The sequence below is a fragment of the Cryptomeria japonica genome, chromosome 3 (assembly GCF_030272615.1).
Source record: "Cryptomeria japonica chromosome 3, Sugi_1.0, whole genome shotgun sequence".
Lineage (NCBI taxonomy): Eukaryota > Viridiplantae > Streptophyta > Pinopsida > Cupressales > Cupressaceae > Cryptomeria > Cryptomeria japonica.
Window position 1 is genome coordinate 646209165 of NC_081407.1, and position 23624 is coordinate 646232788.

Sequence of the window (23624 nt, forward strand, 5' to 3'; positions counted from 1 at the left end):
CTGTATGGGTCAATTCAAGAATGCTTGTATGTTTTATTGGTTGAGTAGAATGCATGTAGAGAGGCATATACCTCATATTTGGTGTTTTTTTGAGGCAGGGCATGGGAAGGGAGAGCATGATGGAGCAAGTGCATGTTTGAAGAGAGCTCTAGTTAAGGAGCAATTGAGGATTTCATGTGCAAATTTCTTTGATGCATATTCTATTGTTGATTGGTGTAGTTCAGCATTGTCACATGGAGGTACTCTTGATTCAGCAGTGACCAGATTCTTTTGGTTGGTTGAGGAGGGAACAGTGTGAGATAGATTGGATTGTCAAACAATTAAAGATTCTTCAAAGATGCATTCATTTCTCAGCTCAGATGCAAGTACATGGACCATTTGGACAAAAGCATTGGCTTGTTTTTGTTAGAGTTGTGTTCGGTGTGATTGGGATTAGTGCGAGTCAAGTGAGTGGGTTGATACGTGGGTTCCCCACTATCTAACTCCTTTATCTCAAACAATATCCTTGTCAAACGATGACATGGAAAGTTCACTTGAGTATGACCGTCTATCAGGACATGTTTTTGCAGTTGTCGCACCGCAAGGGAATGAAAAGAGATCAGAATATTGGTTGGGACGATGTGTACAGGGAAAACAAAAGCTAACACAACCAGTGACAGATGATGACAGGTTCACATATCCTACAAATTCAGTTGTTGTTGTGGAAACTTGGTTGCAAACATACATGATTAGAAAGAATGGCATACCTCCATTTGAAGACTATGAGAGACACAAAACCATAATAATGTATTCACACCTTATTATAGCTACAAATGTCAAGTTGTTGAAGCATCAAGCAAAACCAAAGACCAAAGAGCTATGTACAGTGACTAATGTTGATCATGAAGCAATACTGGATACTCTTAAGCAAAGAGATGACCCTTCAGACACACTTGAGTAGTAGGTCTTTAATGGTGCCTTATTTTTTTTATCATGCATTTCATTTCAAACAATGATCATTAAACCTTAATGTTCAAGTTTGTTGTGTGTATATTAAGGATGTGTTGAAAATGTAGGTCTATTGAGGAACGTGTTTTTTGGCAACACGGTTTTTGCATGCACATAGCAGGTACACTTGATATAATTGGAAGGGACGTATTTTTGCAACACGACTTATTATCATGCATTTGATGAGATTTTACAACTTTTGTTATTAGAGAACACTATTTGACAATTTTTGATGATATAATTATCACAAAACCTTTATGCTCATGCAGGGCTTTTTTGATGATATACAACAGTATCACATTATGATTTTTGTGTCAACATAGTGGGTTCTATTGATATAATTTGAAGGGACATATTTTTGTGGTATATAATTCGAAGGGAGATAGGCTTTTGTATGGACCCCTCTCATGGCCCCGTAGGTTCAAACAGATTGTTCGCAGGTGCCACAAATTCCGAGTTAGGGCGCGTCAAAGTTTGACAATTTTTAGCACTTAGGGCGCTCAAGGGATGACGCTAGTAAGGTATGACCCCGAGCGTTCGATCGAGTGGGGGGGTAAAATAGGAGCATGCATAGGGTAAAAATGCCTAACTAGACATGTCGGAGCTAACGGTTCATCATCGCGATGAACTGAACGAGAAATTGGCCACGCAAAAACATTCGATTGAGTGAGACTAACAATTTTTTCGTCAACCAAAAAATTGTTGCCCTAATAAAACCATAGGGCAACTTGAAAAATCGAGATAGGCTTTTGTAGGGACCTTTCTCATGGCCCCATAGGTTCAAATGGATTGTTCACAGGTGCCACAGATTCTGAGTTAGGGCTCGTCAAAGTTTGACATTTTTTAGCACTTAGGGCGTTCAAGAGACGACGTTGGTAGGGTATGACACCGAGCGTTCGATCAAGTGGGGGGCCAAAATAGGAGCATGCATAGGGTAATAATGCCTAACTGGACATGTCGGAGCTGACGGTTCATCATCACGATGAGCTAAATGAGAAATTGGCCACACGACAACATTCGATTAAGTGAGACCGACGATTTTTTCGCCAACCGAAAAATTGCTACCCTAATAAAACCGTGAGCGTTCGACCAAGGTGGGGGGCAAAATAGGACCATGCATAGGGTAATAATGAATTCTATCAAGTATTATTCATTAAATGAATTGTATTGTATTGTTCATTAAATGAATTGTATTGTTCATGAATTGTATTGTTCATGAATTGTATTGTTCATGACTTGTATTGTTCATGAATTGTATTGTTCATTAAATGAATTGTATTGTATTGTTCATTAAATGAATTATATTGTTCATTATACAAACAACACTTACGATGAAATGAAATGAATTGTATTGTTCATTAAATAACCATTATTAACCATTTTTAATTATTGGAATGAAGATTAAATATTTCCATGATAACACCACGCACAGATGAGCAACAATTTATATGATCAAATATCAACTTCTTTATATATAAAAAATGTCAAATGATTACAAATGTATGTCCATACACAAATATGGCATAAACGCCAACTAGAACAAAATGTATGTCTAAATATGTGAATGTATGTCCATATACAAAATAGACATGCCAACTAGACATGTAAGCATCCCAAAACTATCTATAAAATCCTAAGTTGTTGATGGATCATCAAAATCGATCCTCTTCGCCGCACTGCTTGGCTCTGAAGGATCCTGCACAAGAAAAACAAACCACGATTAATATTACTTATACTATATAATTCACATTTGAAAAGTTAACATAAAAATGAACTATAATTGAACTATTCATGTTTACCTCGTCTCCACGTTTTCTCTTCGGCTTTGCAGGACTCTTGATGTATGTCTTTGGTAGACGAGGTATGTTTTGAATATTTTCATACACAAGCTACATATGTTCAGAAACATGACATTGATACAAGCTAGCATATAATTGTCACTGATAATAACAAATTATATCTACTAATCACAAAATAAAATAAACACACATCTACTTGAGGCATCTCTTCTTCTTCTTCAGGTATACTGGGTGTAGTCATCAAGGATGTGAAGCCAAGAATTCTCTGTATATATACACAACAAGTATATGAAACTATCAATCTATATCTAGATGTGTATAATCACTATAAGTTATTTAAACTATTCATTCAATCATATTTGCATTCAATTACCTTTCCCTTGTCTCCAATTGCACTACCAGATCCTAAATCACACTGCACCGCACTCATGCTGCTTGTGCCCTACAAGAGTAAAGTAAGATATACATGCAAGTTACTACATAATCTAATTAATACCAATATAAATGATAAGCATGTATGTACAATAAAATACAAATGACTAGGTGCAACAATATATGTATCGTCAAGCTATCAAGGTCAAATAAAATGGCTAACAAGGTGCCCTTCCGAATCTGTCTCAACTCCTCCTCGATCATCAACTGTTAAATAGACCATGTAAATAAAAATTAGCACTTAATATTATCTAGATTATACATATTCATTTAAAATATAACATGAACTGTGAAAATATAAATCTTACCACTACATCATCAATGTGTGATGACGGTGCCTCCTCACCTCTAGCATGTGAGGACTCCCTAGGGTATCCTCTAGTCTATGTAATAATATATGGTGCATCATGCATCTCATGAACCTCATAATCTGCACTGTCCCCAGGAGGATTAACGGGCTATCCAACTGGACCCAAGCATACGTGCCCACACATGACACAACTATGGGGCACACATATGCGTGGAGCCGAGGATGACGTGTCAGCGCCACCAGATGCATCACTACCATCAAGAGTAGGCTGAGCTACTGACCCAACCTGAGAAACCAAAAGGCTACTCAAAGAGTGAATAGTCGATATGGTCTGTGAAGCTGCCTCACAAATGATATCAGGATGTTGCACTGTAGGTGGGGGATCAATAGGAGGAGGGGGGACATATGGGCCCTAGACTACTCTAACTACCCCAGGTCTATTTTGGGGCATACCTAAACCTACACCCTGGAAAGGTTGGATGTCAAAGTAGTTAACATGTTTGCATAAAACAAACTCAGCATACAATTTTTTTTTGAAATAGAAGGGGACATCAAGATTATTGTTGGGTGGTTTGTCAAAAACCTTCCACCAACGATCCCAAAAATTTTTCACAATACCATCATTTGTGCACCATTTAATAGAAAGTTGTATTTTTGGGGGATCTACAGGTTGACCAGTGCGGGGATTCACAAACAATGAGGTGATAGCGGCTTTGAATATCTCGAGATCCTTGATATCCTTATATGATAAGCCATCTGCATATTTTTCCCTCATAGAATCTCGCTACAAAAGGGCGGCATTGTGCTCCTTAGTCATGGTTTCCATACTCTTTATGATCGACGTGAGAGGATCAAACATTGGGTTTGGACGAGGGATCCTACGATATACTTCTGCAATCCCCCTCAATTCATTCAAATTTTGTGCAATCAAATCCTGAATTGAGGGGGGTTTGGCAAAGGAGGGTTTGGTTGTTGCAGTTGTGGTTGATCAATGTTTTCATTGTTATCCCCCATTTTTAACCTAATTGAATGTAAACAATTAAATTTAGTTAACAAATTTAAACAATTAGGTATTTGATTTAAAAAACCTAGTTTTCATGAAAAAAAACCTAGTTTTCAATGAAAAATCAAATAACATTAACAAAAAATACAAAAAATAAATGAAACTGATTGAAAACAATAAAATTCTTACCTTTCAATCTATTTTTAGCAATTTTTGGCCAAAACACAAGATATCGGATTTTTATAAAATCGCGCAACCCGTGAGTTAAAAATGACTCACGGGCTGTCACTGTTGAAATATATTTGTCTCAGAAAATCGGATATCCGATTTTTATACTTAAATTATTTTAAAATAACATATATAATATACTAATATATTATATAATATAATAATATATTATATAATACATATTGTATTATATTATAAAATATAATTATACAATACATATTAAATAATATATATAATGTAATAATATATTATTGTGTATGGTGAAAATGGATAACAATAATAACAATATTGAAAGGTTAAATGAATTCAACCACCAAACCCTAGCCTAACAATCAACAAAGATCCACCATAACATATGAAGATTACCTAAGACAATGCAAATCAAATGAAATCACAAAGATTATACCATCACATGTCCAATAGGGTTTGGATCTCCATTCTTCCTATCTCCATTGATCTTGCTTGATATATTTGCTCTCAGATTTTTATGTGCACAAGAGCTCAACAAAGAACGGAATGTGGTTGCAAGTAGGATCGTAGTGTAGCCAATTGATCAAGTTGTTAGCTCATTAGGATCATTAGGGTTTGATAATGAAGGAAGCATCTCCTTATATAGAAGACACTATATGAAATGGAGGGATAAGATTGAGAGATGTAAAAAGGAGGTCGGCTAGGATTAGAGGGTAGGTAGAAGAAATAGTAAAATAGTGAAAGGGGTAGGTAGTGTAGGAATTAAGAGATGAATGACATGTGTCATGTGTAGAAAAAGATAATGAATTAATTAAATAAATAAAAATTTATTTAATTAATAGAAGAAATGGGATAATTAAATAAATAAAATATTTATTTAATTTAGGAAAAGGATAATTAAAATAAATAAATGTATTTATTTAAATGAGAAATAAGGTTAGAAGAGGATAAATGAATTAATTAAATAAATAAAGATTTATTTAATTAATAGAAGAATTAGGCTTAGATAATTAAATAAATAAAATATTTATTTAATTAGACTGGACAATTTTAGGTGTCTACATTTTGCCCCTCTTTGAGACAATGCGACTTGTCGCGTTGTTTCAAAGAAGATAAGATGAACTGATACAAAGTTGCCCCAGTATGGGAATGATATGCCCCCTCGAGAGATTGGATGAAAATGTCTGAAAAGAATTACAAACAATCTCTCGATAAGAAAGAAAGGCTAGAATGGATTGACCGGATAAAGTGACAAAGTCACGGGATAATGAAGACTGACTCAGAAAATGAAGGCGAGGGCTAGGGTAGGCTATAAGATAGACCACGAGCAAAAGACATCCTCATTGTCATCTACACCTTCACGAGATCAAAGTGCAGAGCGAGAAAAAGAGCAGCAGCAGTCAGCAGCGATGGCTTTCGTACACAGATTCAACCGCGTTCACCGATTTCAGAGACCAGCAGAGGCAGGAGAGCTGGTAAGTACCACTAAACCTCCTCGTACTTTGACGCATTTGCTTTTGTCATTAATGCTTGTCGAATAGAGCAATAAATGCGCCTAGGAATAATATACAAAAAAAGTGCAAAAACGTGAAATCGCGTCTGCGTCAGTGCCAGGCGCGTCTGTGTCCGACAGGCGCGTCTATGTCGGTGCCAGGCACGTCTGTGTCTGGAACCGCGTTTGTGCCAAATGCAGGCGTGTCTACGTCCTTCAGGAGCGTTTATGTTGCGAAGTCGCGTTTGCGTTGAAAAATGCAAGTTTGGTCTTCTAGGTCAAATCAACAGTTCTGTGATAAACATATGTTGTCGATTGGATAAGCTGCTGAGAGGATACACTCAAGCAGGTCCTCTAGGAAGACTATGATAGATCAAGGCACTTTGTGATGAACAGGGAGCACCAAAATAGAGTACTTTGTGATGAACAGGGAGTACCCAAAGTATGAGCAGCACTTTGTGATGAACAGGGAGTGCAAAATGTGAATAACACTTTGTGATGAACAGGGAATGTCACACACGTAGTACTTTGTGATGAACAGGGAGCACTACTAGGATAGATAGCAACACTTTGTGATGAATAGTGAGTGTCACTAGAATAGATAACCATATGCATTTAGATAAAAAGTAGCATTTTGTGATGAACAGTGAATGCCACCATGACTGACATGATTAATTTGTTTGACTGCAAAAGTATTTGCCTATGCTAGAGTCACGGGAGAGATTCTCGTCCACATAGAGGTTGCGACCAGAGTTGTCTTTTCAGGATAGAGCTGCCATCGAGGAGATGGGTTTGAGACACGTATTGTATGTGCCTGAGTTTCGGGCAAACATGGGTTTGCTGACTGCGCTGGCCGAGAGATGGCATTCAGAGACATGCACATTTCATTTGCCGATGGGTGAGATGACAGTCACCCTTGAGGATGTTTATAGGATTCTACATATACCGATCGATGGAGAGCTGATTCCATACGATCGCGATGGAGACAGAGAGGCTTTCAGACGGGTGTTTCAGGATCCCGGCCTAGAGATGAGAGCAGGACATGTGGCATGGGACACCATGACCGCAATAGGATTAGCCTTGCCAGCTGTGATTGGAGGAGCTATCAGTGGGTTCCTATGTCCGGACAGAGCGACACGGGGGTTGGCAGTGGGCTGGGGAGGAGCACTAAAGATATTGGTGACGCAGCACACCAGATATGCGTGGGGTCCATGTGTTTTGGCCCACCTATATTATGAGCTTCACCAGTTTGTCTACCATGGATCAGTGGGACTGGGTTGTGGAGTGACACTATTGCAGGTTTGGGCATACGAGAATCTGCCTATCACGCGGCCGATACACTTCAGAGGGAGAGGTCATGGACGAAGTTTTGTTCATCTGTACGACATGATCACTTCACAGCCTCGGATTGGCAGGTTAGAGCATTGGCGGCGAGTGATAGATGACATTGACGTCGTCATCTGGAGGCCGTATCTGGGATGCGAGGAGTGGGAGGATGATGCAGTGGAGCTGCCTTACACCTTCCGGAGCAGGTATTTGATTGAGCGGATGCCCTATATACTGGAGAGGCAGCTGGTGGATAGAGTATGCAGGCAGTATGGCAGGATCCAGAGGATGCCACGAGACTCGGGTATGTATGCCCGTACAGTTAGGGATCAGGCGCAGTTCGGGCCTTTATTGTCATATGATCAGGCAGTCACACAGCTGGCAGAGATGGTGCCCCTACCTTGGGATATGTGGCCAGAGATCGAGGACACCGGGATGGATGCAGAGTATTCCGCATATTGGGCAGAGCATCCGTTCCCACGGTTGATAGATCCAGGAGAGTTACTGGAGGGCGATGGAGGAGGCGATGATGATGAGGATGGTGGGGGTGATGGAGGCCGAGGTCGACGGAGACGGAGGGGAGTAGTTGGGGAGAGGAGGGTGGCACCTCAGAGAGAGGGTGGACAGGAGGGACAGGCCCAGGTGGTGAGGGGTCGCGGTGGAGTGCCCCTGCAGGTACCAGCAGCACAGGGTCCTAGAGCACAGGGACAGAGACAGGGACAGGTGCAGGGACAGGTGCCAGTACAGGCACAGGGACAGAGACAGGTACAGGGACCTAGGCATGTACCGAGACAGGTACCCGTTCAGGCACCAGTACAGGTACAGGGACAGGTATGGGGGCAGGCACCCACAGAGGGAGAGCCACAGGCAGAGGCAGAGGGTGGGGATCCAGAGGAGGATGAGCTGATTGAGCTCAGGGAGATCTGCCAGGGCCAAGAAGACGAGATCCAGGAGCTGGAGAGGGAGAGGGACCAACTCAGGATCAGGCTCAGGGATACTGAGCGGGAGAGGGATCAGGCAATTCAGCGCTACACTGAGGCTGAGACAGCGCTGAGGGCAGGGAGGCAGGCGGCAGAGGACACAGGAGCAGGCTACGCATATGTCCTGCGAGCCGGAGAGGAGATTGCCTACTGGAGGGACCTGTATTATGGTGTCGTGCCAGCAGATCAGCGGGCGAGGAGCTTCCATAGACCATCGCGGACAGCGACAGCTACGGGAGGGAGCCGGAGGAGACAGGCATCGAGTGGTGGGGCCATGGGTCCTCCACCACCACCAGATAGGGGGAACAGGCAGGATGATCCTGGAGCGGGTCCTTCTAGGGCTCAGATTCCATTGAGGCCAGGCAGCTCCGAGGGAGGGAGTTCATCATAGCCATAGAGGGCTCCCTTGTATCAGTATTTGTACCATTTTTTGTATTGTAGACACCTGCGGGTGATTGTAGCCATATGATTTTTTTGACATCATTGTATCATGACACTTTTGATTATATATATGAGAGATGATTCATTTTTGCGGCAGCTATATGCATGTGTACCTATGTGATGAGATGTTCTTATAATGTATGTTTTATGATATGGATGCTTATGATATGGATGCAAATATATACATGATGCAATGCAATATTTTTGTTCTTTTATGTTGTATATGTGATGCATGATGCAAATGTGAATGTATGTGATGCAGATGAATATAATAATGTAAATGTAAATTGTGCTAACAGGTGTTGTGTGCAGGATGTGATGCAGTTGTGATATCTATATGTATGTATGAAATGCTTATATGTGGTAATGCAGGTGCAGCTACATGAAATGCAAATGTTTTTGGTGTGTCATTATACTCAGTCATGTGATAGCGGGCTACGCGGACTCAAGAAGGACGGTGGAAGTCAATCAAGAAAGGGGGATGAAAGATAGAAGATATGAAAGTGATAGAGATTCTTGTGCGTTATCATCATTGAGCTTATTATGGCAAGTAGGTTATGACAATCGAGGCATTTGTTCGACCCAGAAAGTCATTGTACCTGTTTGCATGGAGATAAGACAGTCACAAACAAGGAATGCCCCAGTTCACACTAGACTCACAGTGTCCTCATATCCTTGGACAAGTCATAGCATTACTAAAAGACAATCCACAGACAACAATTACAAATAGGTGACGATACCCCATCCTCGCCTTTCTAGTCAAAGACATCCTGGAGATAGAATCTCTAGTCAAAGACATCCTGGAAAAGCTAAAAGACATGTCACCAAAAGATAAAATCAACAGAAAACCAAGACTCGACACCAACATCCACTGTAATCCTCAAGTTTAGTGTCTTTTGTCACTTGTATAAGTCGTATTTGATTGTGGTCACAATGTTTACTTTCACAAAAAGGATAGATAGCACTGAACCATATGTTGTCTGAGTCTGTTGAAAGATTTGATTTGTTGAAGCCCATTGTTGCTGCTGTGTCTCATCTGAAACTGATACTTTATTGCGGAGAAGACGAAACTTTATTGCGAATCTGTGATGCAAATGTTGCTTTATTGCGGATTGTATGCGGACAGACTGAAGGAAGCTGGAAGAAACTGTACTCCTCGAAACATGTGATGTTCTCAGTTCCACACCCATTACTAGACGTAGGATTTGCCTTAGCCACAGATAGGATCTGATTTATTATGGATAGAAAGGGAGTGAAAAAGGGGGGTTTATTATGAATGGCTAACCAATCTTGGGTAGATCAATAACAAGCCATGATGGGAATGGGTAAGTTTATTGTGAGTGAATAGGTTGTGAGTGTGTGCAATGTGAAGTGATGAAAGTGAATCCTGAAGGAGGGAGGAGCAATGTCTCTACGCATGGCGCTGGTGACCCAGTTTTCACCATGGTACTTGCCCAGGGCGCCACCGAAGTGGTTTTCACTGTTGGACGAAATTATTTCTCTTGACTTTTTTGATTTTTCAATGTTTTTTGTGTCATAAGGCGCCTGTTTGCCAGGTTTTCACCAAGTAACGATTTTTTTGTTTTATAATTTTTTTTTTAATTATTTTTGAATTATTTTTGATTTTTTTGTATTTTTCGAATTAGGATATTCCGAAGAGCTATGCGTAGAACCTATGAAGGTGCATGTTGTTGATAGGATCCTCCAAAGGTTCACCTTCTGTAGTTGAGAGCTGATATGCACCAGATCCATATGCTGTTATAATAATGTAAGGACCAAGCCAGTTTGGTTCGAACTTGCCCTTCTTCTCTCTGTCTTGCTGATTTTTGGGATTTTCTCTGAGAACCAAATCACCTACCTCAAATGTGCGAGGCTTGACTTTATGATTGTAGCTGTGACGTTCCTTGACTGAATGATGTGTAGCTTGAGTGACTGTCTTCCTTGATGAAGGAACTGAGATAGAATTACTAGTGTGTGGACTACATAGGCCCATATGCGTGTCACCTAAAGAAGTTTGGGCATCTCTGATAACAAAGTCCTTCAAGGAAGCTCCATTAAAGGTCCATGATGTATCGCCAGAAGGGAAAGGATGTGTGGAACAAGTAGATGAGTGATGAAGGCTTATGATTGTGAAAAGAAGTGAAAGTAGGATAGCATGATGGAGACTTAGGATCAACAAGTATGCTTTTTGACTTAAAATTTTAGAACTTTTGCCCCCAGTTATTTTGATATTAGGGGAGATCAACTCTTGCTCTTTTTCTTTCATTGGATTTTTATCCTTGACCTTGATTTTTGCAGAGTCCAATAGCTTTTGATTTTGATTTGGACTAAAGGACTTTTTTTTATTATTGACTTTTAGATTTTTCTTTTCAAATCTTGATTTTTGATCCCCAATGAGTAAGGGCCTTTGTAATTCTTGTTGATCCAAGTCTGGAAGTGGAGTGGAAATGGAATGAGTGGATGATATGGTAAGGCTATGTGAGTTATCAAGAGGGCTGACGATATGCTCAATAGATTCTTCGTAGGAACCACTCTTAGGACTATTGATATCAAGAGATGCTTTCACCACTAGAGGAGATTTGCATTCAGACTTAGTAGCCACAACACTAGGTGGTTCACACCCAATTCCTTGGCATTGCAAATTGTTTATAGATTGTTCCTGTCGACTGAATGTCTTAGGAGATAGTGGGAGTTGATCAACATGAAAGATATACTCACCACATCCCATGTCTTTAATCTTTAACTTTTCTTTTAGCTCTGTTTGCTTTGATGTAGAAGCTTTTAAGGATTCTGGATCCACATATGCTGAAGATGGAATAGCTTCGCGATTAGCTGGAATTGTTATTTCTGATCTAGGTCGCAGATTGTTGCAATATATGAATAGATTTGGATCCGCTTTGACGGTCACTTCAACTCCATTGTGTGGAAACATCACGCATCGATGATATGTAGATGGGACTGCACTCATCTCATGAATCCAAGGACGTCCTAGCAATATGTTGTATGTGAGATCAAGATCAAGTACTTGACAAACCACATCCTTTGTAACTGGCCCAACTCTGAGAGGTAAGGTGACTGTGCCCTTGGATGAACGCTCTTCGTCATCATATGCCTTGATGGTGATTTGATTTGTTGAATTCACAGCTTTATCAGAATATCCCAATTGTTTAATGGTGCTCAATGTACAAATGTTTAGACCAGCTCCTCCATCTATCAAGACTCGCTTGATTCTATGTTTGTGTATGAAGGCTTCAATGTGTAGAGGTGAATTATGTGGCTGACTTACAGAGGCGTCATCGACTTCTGTGAATGTAAGGGAATGTGGAATGGAAAGGTATCCCACCATGGCTTGAAACTGGTCCACGTTCAGATCAGTAGGAATGGCGGTGTCTCTCAAGATTTTGTCAAGAATAGCTTTATGAGCAGGGGATATGCGTAGGAGCTCAAGGATGGAGATGAGCGCGGGTGTCTTCCCTAACTGTTCTACAAGGTCATACTTAGGTTTGGTTGATGAAGAAGCCGTATTTTTAGTGGAGGCACCTGGCAACGTAATCTTACCTCGACGAGTTGGAACATGACATTCAGAGGTATGTTCGGAAGAAGATCCAACACCTCTTAGGACAATCTTGGGTCTCTGAGGAGGATTCTCAGGATTTTTGTTCTTGATGGTAATAGTAGAGATATGATTGTCCATTGAGATGTGATTGATAGTTGAATCATAGTTGTAAGGTGCTCTAGTATAGTTGGCTTGATCATCTGTGACTTTGGTTTTTCCCTTGTCATGCTTTGGGAATGGTTCCTTAAACATCTCATGTTCTTGATTGGATGAGTGTCCCTCAATCTCAATGTCACCTCTATCAATGAGATCTTGCACAATGTTCTTCAGTCGATGGCAATTTCCTGTCTTATGACCCTTGCTCTTATGAAACTCACAATACTCATCATCATTCCACCAATTTGGTTTGACCTTTGGTTCATATGGAGGAAAATCTGGAACTGTGATCACTTTGTTTGCCACTAGCTTTTTGAAGACTAATTCAAGTGGTTCTCCCAATGGGGTGTACTTCCTTCGTGATCTAGAAGTTGTTCAAGTATTCACTTGATTGTTTGTAGAACTTGATCCCGAAAAGATGAATTTGGGTCTCACTGTATTGGCATCAACAACACCATCATTGACTGTGTTCTTGTTTTTATTCCAAAATCTTGGCTTGTCTTTTCCTTTAAAGTCATCTTTGTTTTCCTTGAATATTTTAATGACTCCTTGTTCAATTAAGACTTTTTCTGTTGCTAAACCCTTTTCAATAACATCCTTGAAGGTGGACAAACAAGCTTTCCTTAGATTATAGCCAATATCCTTGTTAACATTTTGAGTGAACATTTCTACCATTTGTTTCTGTGGAATTTCGCAAGAGCATCTGCTAGCTAGATTTCTCCATCTTTGTAAAAATGACGCAAAAGATTCTCCCTCCTTTTGCTTAGTATTGCACAAAGTAGTGACTGAGATATCTGTCTCAATATTGTAGGAGAAATGTTGAATAAATGCCTCTGCTAAGTCACCCCATGACTTAATACCAGGAGGTAATTGAGAGAACCATTCCATAGCTTGATCGCCTAAGCTTTGCGGGAACAACCTCATCAAATATGTTTCTTCTGCCGCTACCTCTATGCAAGCTGTGAAAAATTGTCGTATGTGTGCCTTGGGGTCTCCTTTTCCTCTATACTTGTCAAATTTTGGCGTCACAAAGTGTGCAGGGAATGGAGGCATTGGAATGCTCTTATCAAATGGATAAGGACATATGTCTCTCATAGTGTATGTTGGTTTTGGTGTACTCATGTCCTCCATTTTTTTTTGTAAATCTCTGATTTGTTGCTCCAAATTATTCTTAGGTGGCGATCGATTTCTTGTAGCATACCCCATGTTTGAGACACCAATTTGAGGAGGAGCTTGTTGCATGTATGGATGATATTGATCATAGACATGTTCATATGGAGGAGGTTTATATTGATGCGGCATATAGGGAGCACTTGGTATAGCTTCATGTTGAGGAACCCCATATCTATTTTGTGCATATATACCATATTCTATAGGCACGTCATGTTCTATTGTGTTGCCCCCAAATTTGACATGAGATTTCCTTGTGTCCAAATTTTGAGCATGCCTTTGAATGTCCACTTGTTTTGATTGATCCATAGCTTGAGCATGTGATTGAGCATATCTATCTGCATAAGACTTCCATAATGGTCTTCGAAGGTAAGTATCATATGTTTGACCGTGTGTATGTGGGATTTCTGGTTTTTGAAGCAAAGCTGATGGTGATTCAGGTACCATATGCGGTCCTCTATTTCCTCCACTATTGGGTCTCCTTTGATCCATGTTGGAGTGAGTTTGTTGCGAGAGTCGGTTTTCCATAAGTTGAGACATGTCAAAGTCATGAGGTATTTTAGCTCCACTTTGTGCCATCATGTGTAAGAAGTATTGTCTATCCCTCTTCATTATCTCTTCAACCAATCTATTGAAATGAGGATTCATTATGGATTCTTCTACATCTGCTGATTGTATTGAAAAGTTGTCCACATTGTCATTGTGTGTAGCCTTGTTGTTTGTAGTGTCTGTGTTTTCCACATTTGGAATGTGTCTATAAACATCCATGTCAGGTAATGTAGTGTGCTCAGGATTGAAAAATAAATCGTTGTCATACTCATAAGAACTCATGTTGGCGGACTCTTGAGCTTCTTTAGCTTTTCTCCTAGATTTTTGAAGACGGGTTTCAACCATGAACTAGGTGTTTGACCAAGATGTGAGAGACTAGATGAAAAATGGAAAGAGTATGGAAGACCAAGAGTTGGATGAAATGTAAATGAATCTGAGGTGTACTTGCAAATGTCCAAAGTGTAAGACCAAGTATGTATGTAGTAGAGTAGGTGTGACTTCCAAAGAGAGGATAGTTTCTCTTGATGAGGTAAGTTGACCTTAACTCTAAGTAAGACCAAATGAGACCCAAAGGTAAGAAACCTTGATGAGGGACCACTTAGCAAAGTGTTGTTGTATGTAGTGTGTTGACAAAGTATGATGAGGACAAGCAAGTGACCTTTTGACCCAAGTTTAGACAAGTATGAATGTAAAATGAGATGTGAAGCAATGATGGACTGTATGAGACCCAAAGACAGGTTGAATGCTAGATGAAACCTGAAGAAACAACCTAGGAAGCTCAAGTATTCCGAAACTGATTTCTCTTGTTTGCCGGACTGTAAAAATTTTCAATCCTGGACACAGACGCTTCTGTAGACTTCACAGACGCGATTCCCAGACACAAACGTGTCTCTGTTCGACACAGACGCTTCTAGACACACAGACGCTATTATGCCCTTCACAGACGCGCTTAGATGACTCAGACGCGGTTAAAACAGACACAGACGCATTTCTGTAAACTTCATGCAATTTTTCCAATCTGTGAAGTTGTTTTGTTGTGACCAAATCCAACTGTGTGACTGTTTTTCGTGACAAGAGGACACAATGTTGATGAGGACTCAATGTTTGCAAGTGTTTAGACTCCAAAAGTGTGTTGTTTGATGTAAAATGTTTTGCATACACTTGAAGACACAAAAGACACAATGTTTTGTTGTTTGGTCTTGAATGTTTTGAATATTTAACATAAGACAAGCACAATTCTTATGGCTGGCCAAGACAATAGTTGTTGATCCCACATAGGGTTTTACCCCCGAGGCTACGCTATTCAGAGCGGATACTTAGATGCTTGACCTCACTGGCTCCACCCTCGGCACTCACTTCTCAGGTCAGCCAAGCATCAGTCCCCATGAAAACTCCCCATGGCGAACTTTGTATCTCTACTAGGAATCGTATGTGTGTGGGCCGCTACCAGAGGTCCGACCTCCTGCCCCAACAACTAGAAGGATTTGGGCTTCTAAAACAAAAAGGTGCTAGTAAGGGCATCCGCTCATGTGGCCATACATGCGGCACTTTCAGCTCTGTAAATACAGAAGGCTCCCAGCCGGTAGGGGTTACGCCCTACAAATGATCAAATAAATTTGATCAAACGGGTTTATGGGGAGACATAGTGTCGGTATGAACTAATCAGCACACGTTATTCATAGTTTTCACCATGAATACATTTGATTATAGTGGTTTGGATGAGATGGGTTTTCCTCGCTACCACTTGGATCGTTCTCTTCTCACTAGTAGTCCTAATGACCACACGAGAAGACAGGCCCTCTAAAGATTAAACAAAAAGAGTCTATTGCTCAAGACACAAAAGACAATGATTCAATTTTAGTGCACCAATGGAAGTGTTTTCTAGTCTATAAAAACAAGGCACACAACAAAATTTCAAAACCCTAGCCAAGGACCTGCAACAAAATTTGTTAGTAGTTTGGGTTGTTTCAAATGATCACCCCTTCCTGCAAGCACACAAGTTAGGTAAATTTTAGAAACCCAAAAGACTTTGTGAAAGAGGGGCCTTCAACCAAAACATTTTTGCTTCCAAAACAAGCTGCACAAACTTAGTTAGCTAGATCTGAAAGGGTTAGTCCAAAAATAAACCAGATCTGAAACCCTAAGTACGAAATCCGAAAATTGAATCAAAGAAAATTTGAAAATTCCGAAACAATAAAAACACAGACGCTGTTACCCACGACACAAACGCGTTTATATGACACAGACGCGAGCAGAAATAACACAGACGCGCTTATAAAACACAGGCGTTCCTGTTTGAGACCTGCAAAATAAAACTTGTCAAAAACACAGACGCGACTCCAGTATCCGCAGACGCTCCTGAAAATCAGAGACGCGATCCAAAAGTTCGCAGACGCGGAAAAACCTAAAATGTCATCGAAAAATGTCCAATCTGCAACTTCAAAAACGCAAAATCTGCAACAAAAAGGTTAAATGCAAAGGGACAAGAGTCCCACCGGGCGTGCCAAAATGTGTATGGTGAAAATGGATAACAATAATAACAATATTGAAAGGCTAAATGAATTCAACCACCAAACCCTAGCCTAACAATCAACAAAGATCCACCATAACATATGAAGATTACCTAAGACAATGCAAATCAAATGAAATCACAAAGATTATACCATCACATGTCCAATAGGGTTTGGATCTCCATTCTTCCTATCTCCATTGATCTTGCTTGATATATTTGCTCTCAGATTTTTATGTGCACAAGAGCTCAACAAAGAACGGAATGTGGTTGCAAGTAGGATCGTAGTGTAGCCAATTGATCAAGTTGTTAGCTCATTAGGATCATTAGGGTTTGATAATGAAGGAAGCATCTCCTTATATAGAAGACACTATATGAAATGGAGGGATAAGATTGAGAGGTGTAAAAAGGAGGTCGGCTAGGATTAGAGGGTAGGTAGAAGAAATAGTAAAATAGTGAAAGGGGTAGGTAGTGTAGGAATTAAGAGATGAATGACATGTGTCATGTGTAGAAAAAGATAATGAATTAATTAAATAAATAAAAATTTATTTAATTAATAGAAGAAATGGGATAATTAAATAAATAAAATATTTATTTAATTTAGGAAAAGGATAATTTAAATAAATAAATGTATTTATTTAAATGAAAAATAAGGCTAGAAGAGGATAAATGAATTAATTAAATAAATAAAGATTTATTTAATTAATAGAAGAATTAGGCTTAGATAATTAAATAAATAAAATAAAGATTTATTTAATTAGACTGGACAATTTTAGGTGTCTACAATTATATAATTATATAATATAATAATATATTATATAATACGTATTATATAATATATTATTATATTATAATATAATATTATATAATATAATATAATATATTATTATATTATAATATAATATTATATAATATAATATAATTATATTATATTATATTATTATATAATATATATTATATAATTATATAATATATTATTACATTATATATATTATATAATAATATAATAATATATTATATATTATATAATATGTAATATATAATATATTTTTTAATTTAAAATTACAAATAAAAATCGGATATCCGATTTGCATAGGTAATTATCATGCCAAGGTGTACTGACACCCAGGCCAAGCAAAAAGTCAACATGGATTTTCACATTTTTAGGCGAGTGAAGAAGGCTATTTTTTTCACATCACCACTTTTTGGCCCCCCATGATCCTGCACTAACCCATATAGTCTCTCTCTTTCCCTCTTATAGGAGAATTATTGATTGTATATTCATTAATGATGTAATATTGGGGATATCATTGAGTCCTTTATGTTGAAAATATGGTTGTGTTGTCATTGATGTAACAAGTGAAGATGAGTTTGTTTGTTTGGGGCTTGCACCCCTACTTGGTCTGTTTAAAATTGACAGCCTCTTGGCTATGTAAAGGGTCGGCGCCCTAGTTAACGCTGCTTTATTAATAAAAAACAAGTGAAGATGAGTTTGTATTGACTATGTTTATGGAAGAAGAAGTTACATTTCTTTAGTTGCACGGTTGTGGTATGTGGTTTGAAAATGAGTGTTTTGATGTTATTATGTTGTCTAGAGGTGACATTAAGTAAATATGAAGTGTTACAGAAGATGACAATAGTTGAAGTTACAATATCCAGGAAGCCTTTAAGGAGAACGCTCTTCTTTCCTCCAGTTTTTGAAGATGATGACTTGCAGTTTTGGATATAATGTCTACGTTTGGTGGATATTACAATATCATATTTCCAGGTCCTTTGTTGCTCAAATGATGAAGTCAGTGGTTGCAGTTTGCATACAACAAAGTTGTCTGTCATGATTGGTTTAGAGAACGCTATGCATTTCTCCACTTTGATTATTGAAGTGATGCAGCTAGGAGAACATGCTAATATGGTTCATCCAATGTTCTAGTTCAAACTTTATGTGTTGGTTTTCCTGGCAAGTTATGTTTTTTGTTGTCTGGCGTGGTCAGTTGTGTGGGTCTTTGGCTGATTCGATTGATCTATATTATTTGGATCATGGTCTTTTAGTCCAGCTATACATTGGAGGTTGAATTAAGATGTTGTTATGGGTCTTATCATGGCATGTGAAGATCCACATTAAGTAATTTGTATTGGGTGATGTTTTTGGGCTAACTAGTTAAAGTGCTTTATTGTTTATCTACACATTCATTTGAAGCTGACTTTGGAGGATGTGTCAGTATGTGTGGTTCATTGGAATAGACCTTGGAAGACTTATTATTATGCATTTGGGTCCCTTTTATCTCCTGCAGTGGACCGCATTTGGTGTAGTTACTATTTGCGGCCAACATTGTGTAATTCATGTATATTATGTCAATGGCTGACCTAATTGAGGATTTCAATGAATAAGCTAGTATATAAAGTTGAGTGGATGTGTGAATTGTAAAAATGGATTGATATGGATTTATTGTGAATGATGTGAAAGCATATGTGGAGAAGTAGAAGTATGATTTTCAGTTTGTGTTGAACTTTGATAATCGTATCCTTGAATGTGATAGAGTTTTGAGATAGTGAATGTGTGAGTTATGTTTTCCATGATATTGTTCGCTTGAAACAGTTGTTCAAGGGTAGTTTCATGATCGTTAGATCTTGTTCATTTCAATTCATCTTTAATCTAAAAGACACTATGTCCTTTTGATAGCTTATGCAGATTTGTATCATGTCATGGAGTACTGAGATTTGCAACTACATTGTATCTTGCTTTTAGATTGTGTCTCAGTAATACAAGTCCATTGTATCTTGCCCTAAGGTTGTGCACCTTATTCTTGCAAGTCCAAATTAGGAGCAATGAGCTACCTTAGCATTGAACCTAAAACATTATAATCAATTATTCATATTGTGAGTGTGTTTCTCATTGTGGTTTTTCCTTGCTTAGTGTTTTCCACGTAAATCCGATGTTCTCTTGTGTATTATGTTTTGTGGTTTCATGTTTCATTATTATAGAGATAATATTATTGTGGTTTGAACTTTAAGAGCCTAAAGATAAATTAGTGATGCATCCATAACCAATGAAACCCTAAAGAGAGTCAACTAGCTTATGCAGCAAGACCAACACAACGAAAGCAGCAAGAAAACATAACCAGATTACATAAACATATCATATTATTGTTTTTGAAATTCCAGCTATCATCATATAATCATCAAAGAACATCCAACAATTAACTGGTTACATGTAGGCTATCAGCCAAATACAATCCAATCTAGGACTCTAAGAATCAACTAGATCACAAAATGTGAATCACAATCCTTATTCTCAATTCTACTTCCTTTGTCCCTACAAATGATTACATAATGACATATTTATACCCACCGGAACATATCTAGGTCGGCCTCATAAGATTACACTTACCAGTGCAGGAAAATAAAACGTGTAATTAGGTCGACCCTAAGAATTAAATAAATATTTCTAGAAAATAACAACCAAGAGATGCAGTTCAGTAGGAAGGTCGGCCACACACCAAAGAACATCTGACAAGACCCAAGATAGATCCACATGCCAAGAATCGTGTCGATAATGAAGGAAAAACAACCGGTAAGCACAAAAACTGTCCCGGAACCCAGAAACAGTCAACTGGAAGTGATAACTAACCGGAAAAGAACCCAAATGAACTGGAAATCTGGAACTAAGCACATGAAACTGAAAATAAGATCTGCCACAAAAAGAAAGCAACTATTGGTGCCAACCAGTAAGAACACAAAAAACTGCATAAAGAACTAAACAAGAACAAAATTGAAAGGAAATATTTTTGGATGATGCAAGATTGTTCATCGACCGGGGATGCTCATGCATTAGACAACCTAGGTAGAAAATGATGTTCCATGAGAGGAAACTCATGAACATCTAAAAGGGTTCAGAATAAAGATCCCATGCTCATTTCTGATCCAAACATCTTCCTTATCTGCCAACCTCTGATTTAGCTCCTCCAGTGCCTCGACTTATTTCTCTAACCTTTGACTCTCTTTGTTCCTTTGCTTTAGATCTGCACATTGTCTCTGTTTATTGCTCTCTTTCTTCTGCAACTCTAGTTTGTTTCTGCCACAAGACCTCATCTAGTTTGTCACCATAAGCTCTTTGTCATCCAGTTCCATCTGTCCATCAGGCTCAACTGTCAAATCCTTCTGCAAACTCATCTCACCCTCTGGTACAACCTCTGCAACTAGTTCCATCAGATCTTTCTTCAAACCTTCCGATATAACCTCTTTCATTAGATCCTTCTTCAAACCCCCCGGTATAACTTGTGCCACCAGTTTCTCGGTACTGCAACTTTTCTCAAGACTCAAATTCTTCACCTCCTTGTCTTTCTCCTTCAAAGAAATCAATGTGAACTTTTTCCCATGCTTCTCAATAGTGAATAGGTTTCTTCTATAGTCATAAATAGCTCCTCTATCATACAGCCAAGGTTTTCCCAACAAGACATGACAAGCACTCATTGATACAACTTCACACAAAACTTCATCTCTAAAAGGCCCAATGTTGAAATTCACCAAACAATGCTCCTTTATGTCTATATTTTGCTCATCTTGTAACCAACTCACCTCATAAGGACAGGGATGCTCAAGCCTCTTCAATCCAAGCTTCACAACCATCTCCTCAGATACCAAATTGTCAGTACTTCTACTATCTACAATAACCTTGCAACACTTACCACCTAATTTACACACAATTCGGAAAAGACTCTTCCTCTGAGTAGATCCGGCATCCTTTCTTCTAAACATAAGGGATTCTCCTTGCTCCGGTGCACAGTCAAATATGGTACCTTCACCTTTTGGTTCCTCACTTACCACACAACTTCTTGTCATTCCTTGCTTACATTCATAGAATCTATGATCGGTTTCTACACACTTGTAACATTTGCCAAGAAATTCTCTATCGATACTATTGCTACGTTTCCTTTGTGTTTTCTGCTCCAATTCTTTACTCCACTTAGGTTTTGATTCATCTTCTTCAACCGGTTTCTTCATACTGTCACTCATTTGTCCTTTGAATTTCTCCTTCCCTCTATTTGGTTGTCTTCTCCTCATCTTATCCTCAACCTTCAAAGCATATTGGTAAGCTTCTTCAACTGTGGAAACCTTCAACATACTCATCTCATCTTGAATGTTAAAAGCAAGTCCATTGATGTACCTTGCCACCTTTTCTCTGTCTAGATCTAATCACCACCTTGTAGAATTCCTCAGTATATTCCTTCACAATCATGTTTGTTTTAGGTTCTGCAACTTTTTGAACAATTTTAGTTCATAGTCTCTCGGTATGAACTTGGCCTTCAATATTGCAACCATCTGTCTTCACCGGGTGATCTTCAATTCACCATTATCCACTCTGTGTTTCTGCAGTTCTTTCCACCACAAGGCAGCATGCCCTTTCAACTTACTCTGTGCCAACCAGACTCTCTATGGGTCTTTGACATCCTCAAACTCGAAGTAATCCTCCAACTCTCCAATCCAATCGATCAAATCCTTTGGGTTCAACGTTCTGGAAAAGTTGGAAACTTCAACTTTATGAACTTTACTCGCTTGCGCCACTTCTCTCAGGAATCTTTCCTCTCTTTCATCTTCCGGTCCTTCAGCTTCCTCAAGCTCTTCACCGGCTTCCTCATATTCATCCTTAGAATCAAGGTTTCTCTGCGAACCAGCCAAAGCATTTCGGATTTCGTTCCTCACTTCATTCTTGAAGTCTTCCATCATCTGCTCTACCCTTTGGGGGTTTGTCCTTCTAGGCGGCATCTCCTCTTCCACTCCAGTGAACTGCTTCAACTTGGTGATCTAACTATCGGTTTCAATTGCCTCCCCTCGGTGATCTATTGAACACATGCGCAACCTACCTCCAATCGGTGATCTATCCACCCAAAAGAATGCCTCAATGTTCGCAAACAATTCTTCCACCAGCCAGTCCAAAACCAGCTCTAATACCATTTGATGAAACCATAACTGGTGAAACTCTAAAGAGAGCCAACCGGCTTATGCAATAAGAGAAACACAACGAAAAAAGCAAGAAAACATAACCAGATTATATAAACAAATCATATTATTGTTTTAGAAATTTCGGCAATCATCTGGTTATCATATAATCATCAAAGAACATCCGGCAATTAACCAGTTACATGCAGGCTATCAACTAGATACAATCCAATCCGAGACTCTAAGAATCAACCAGATCACAAAATGTGAATCTCAATCCTTATCCTCAATTCTACTTCCTTTGCCCCTACAAATGATTACATAATAACATATTTATACCCATCGAAACATATATGGGTCGCCCTCATAAGATTACATTTACCAATGCAAGAAAATGAAACGTGTAATTAGGTCGGCCCTAAGAATTAAATAAATCTTTTCAGAAAGTAACAACCAAGAGATGTGGTTTAGTAGGAAGGTCGAGCACACACCAAAAAACATCGGACAAGACCCAAGATAGATCCACATGCCAAGAATTGTGCCGGTAATGAAGGAAAAACAACCGGTAAGCACAAGAACTATCTCAGAACCTAGAAACAGTCAACCGAAAGTGATAACTGACCGGAAAATCACCCAAATGAACTGGAAATCTGGAATTAAGCACATGAAACCGCCGAGAAACTAAAAATAAGATCTGCCACGAAAAGAAAGCAACTATCGGTACCAACCGGTAAGAACACAGAAAACTGCATAAAGAACTAAACAAGAACAAAACTGAAAGG

At 39.0% G+C, this 23624-nt stretch overlaps 1 long non-coding RNA gene across 1 annotated transcript; it reads right to left on the reverse strand.

The window, feature by feature from the left end:
* Positions 1–2522: 2522 nt before the first annotated feature.
* Positions 2523–3237, reverse strand: LOC131874515 (uncharacterized). Its single transcript, XR_009371869.1, has 3 exons — positions 3160–3237; positions 2787–3051; positions 2523–2683 (listed from the first exon to the last, which is right to left on the reverse strand). It is a non-coding gene; the product is annotated as an uncharacterized LOC131874515 (long non-coding RNA).
* Positions 3238–23624: the final 20387 nt, after the last annotated feature.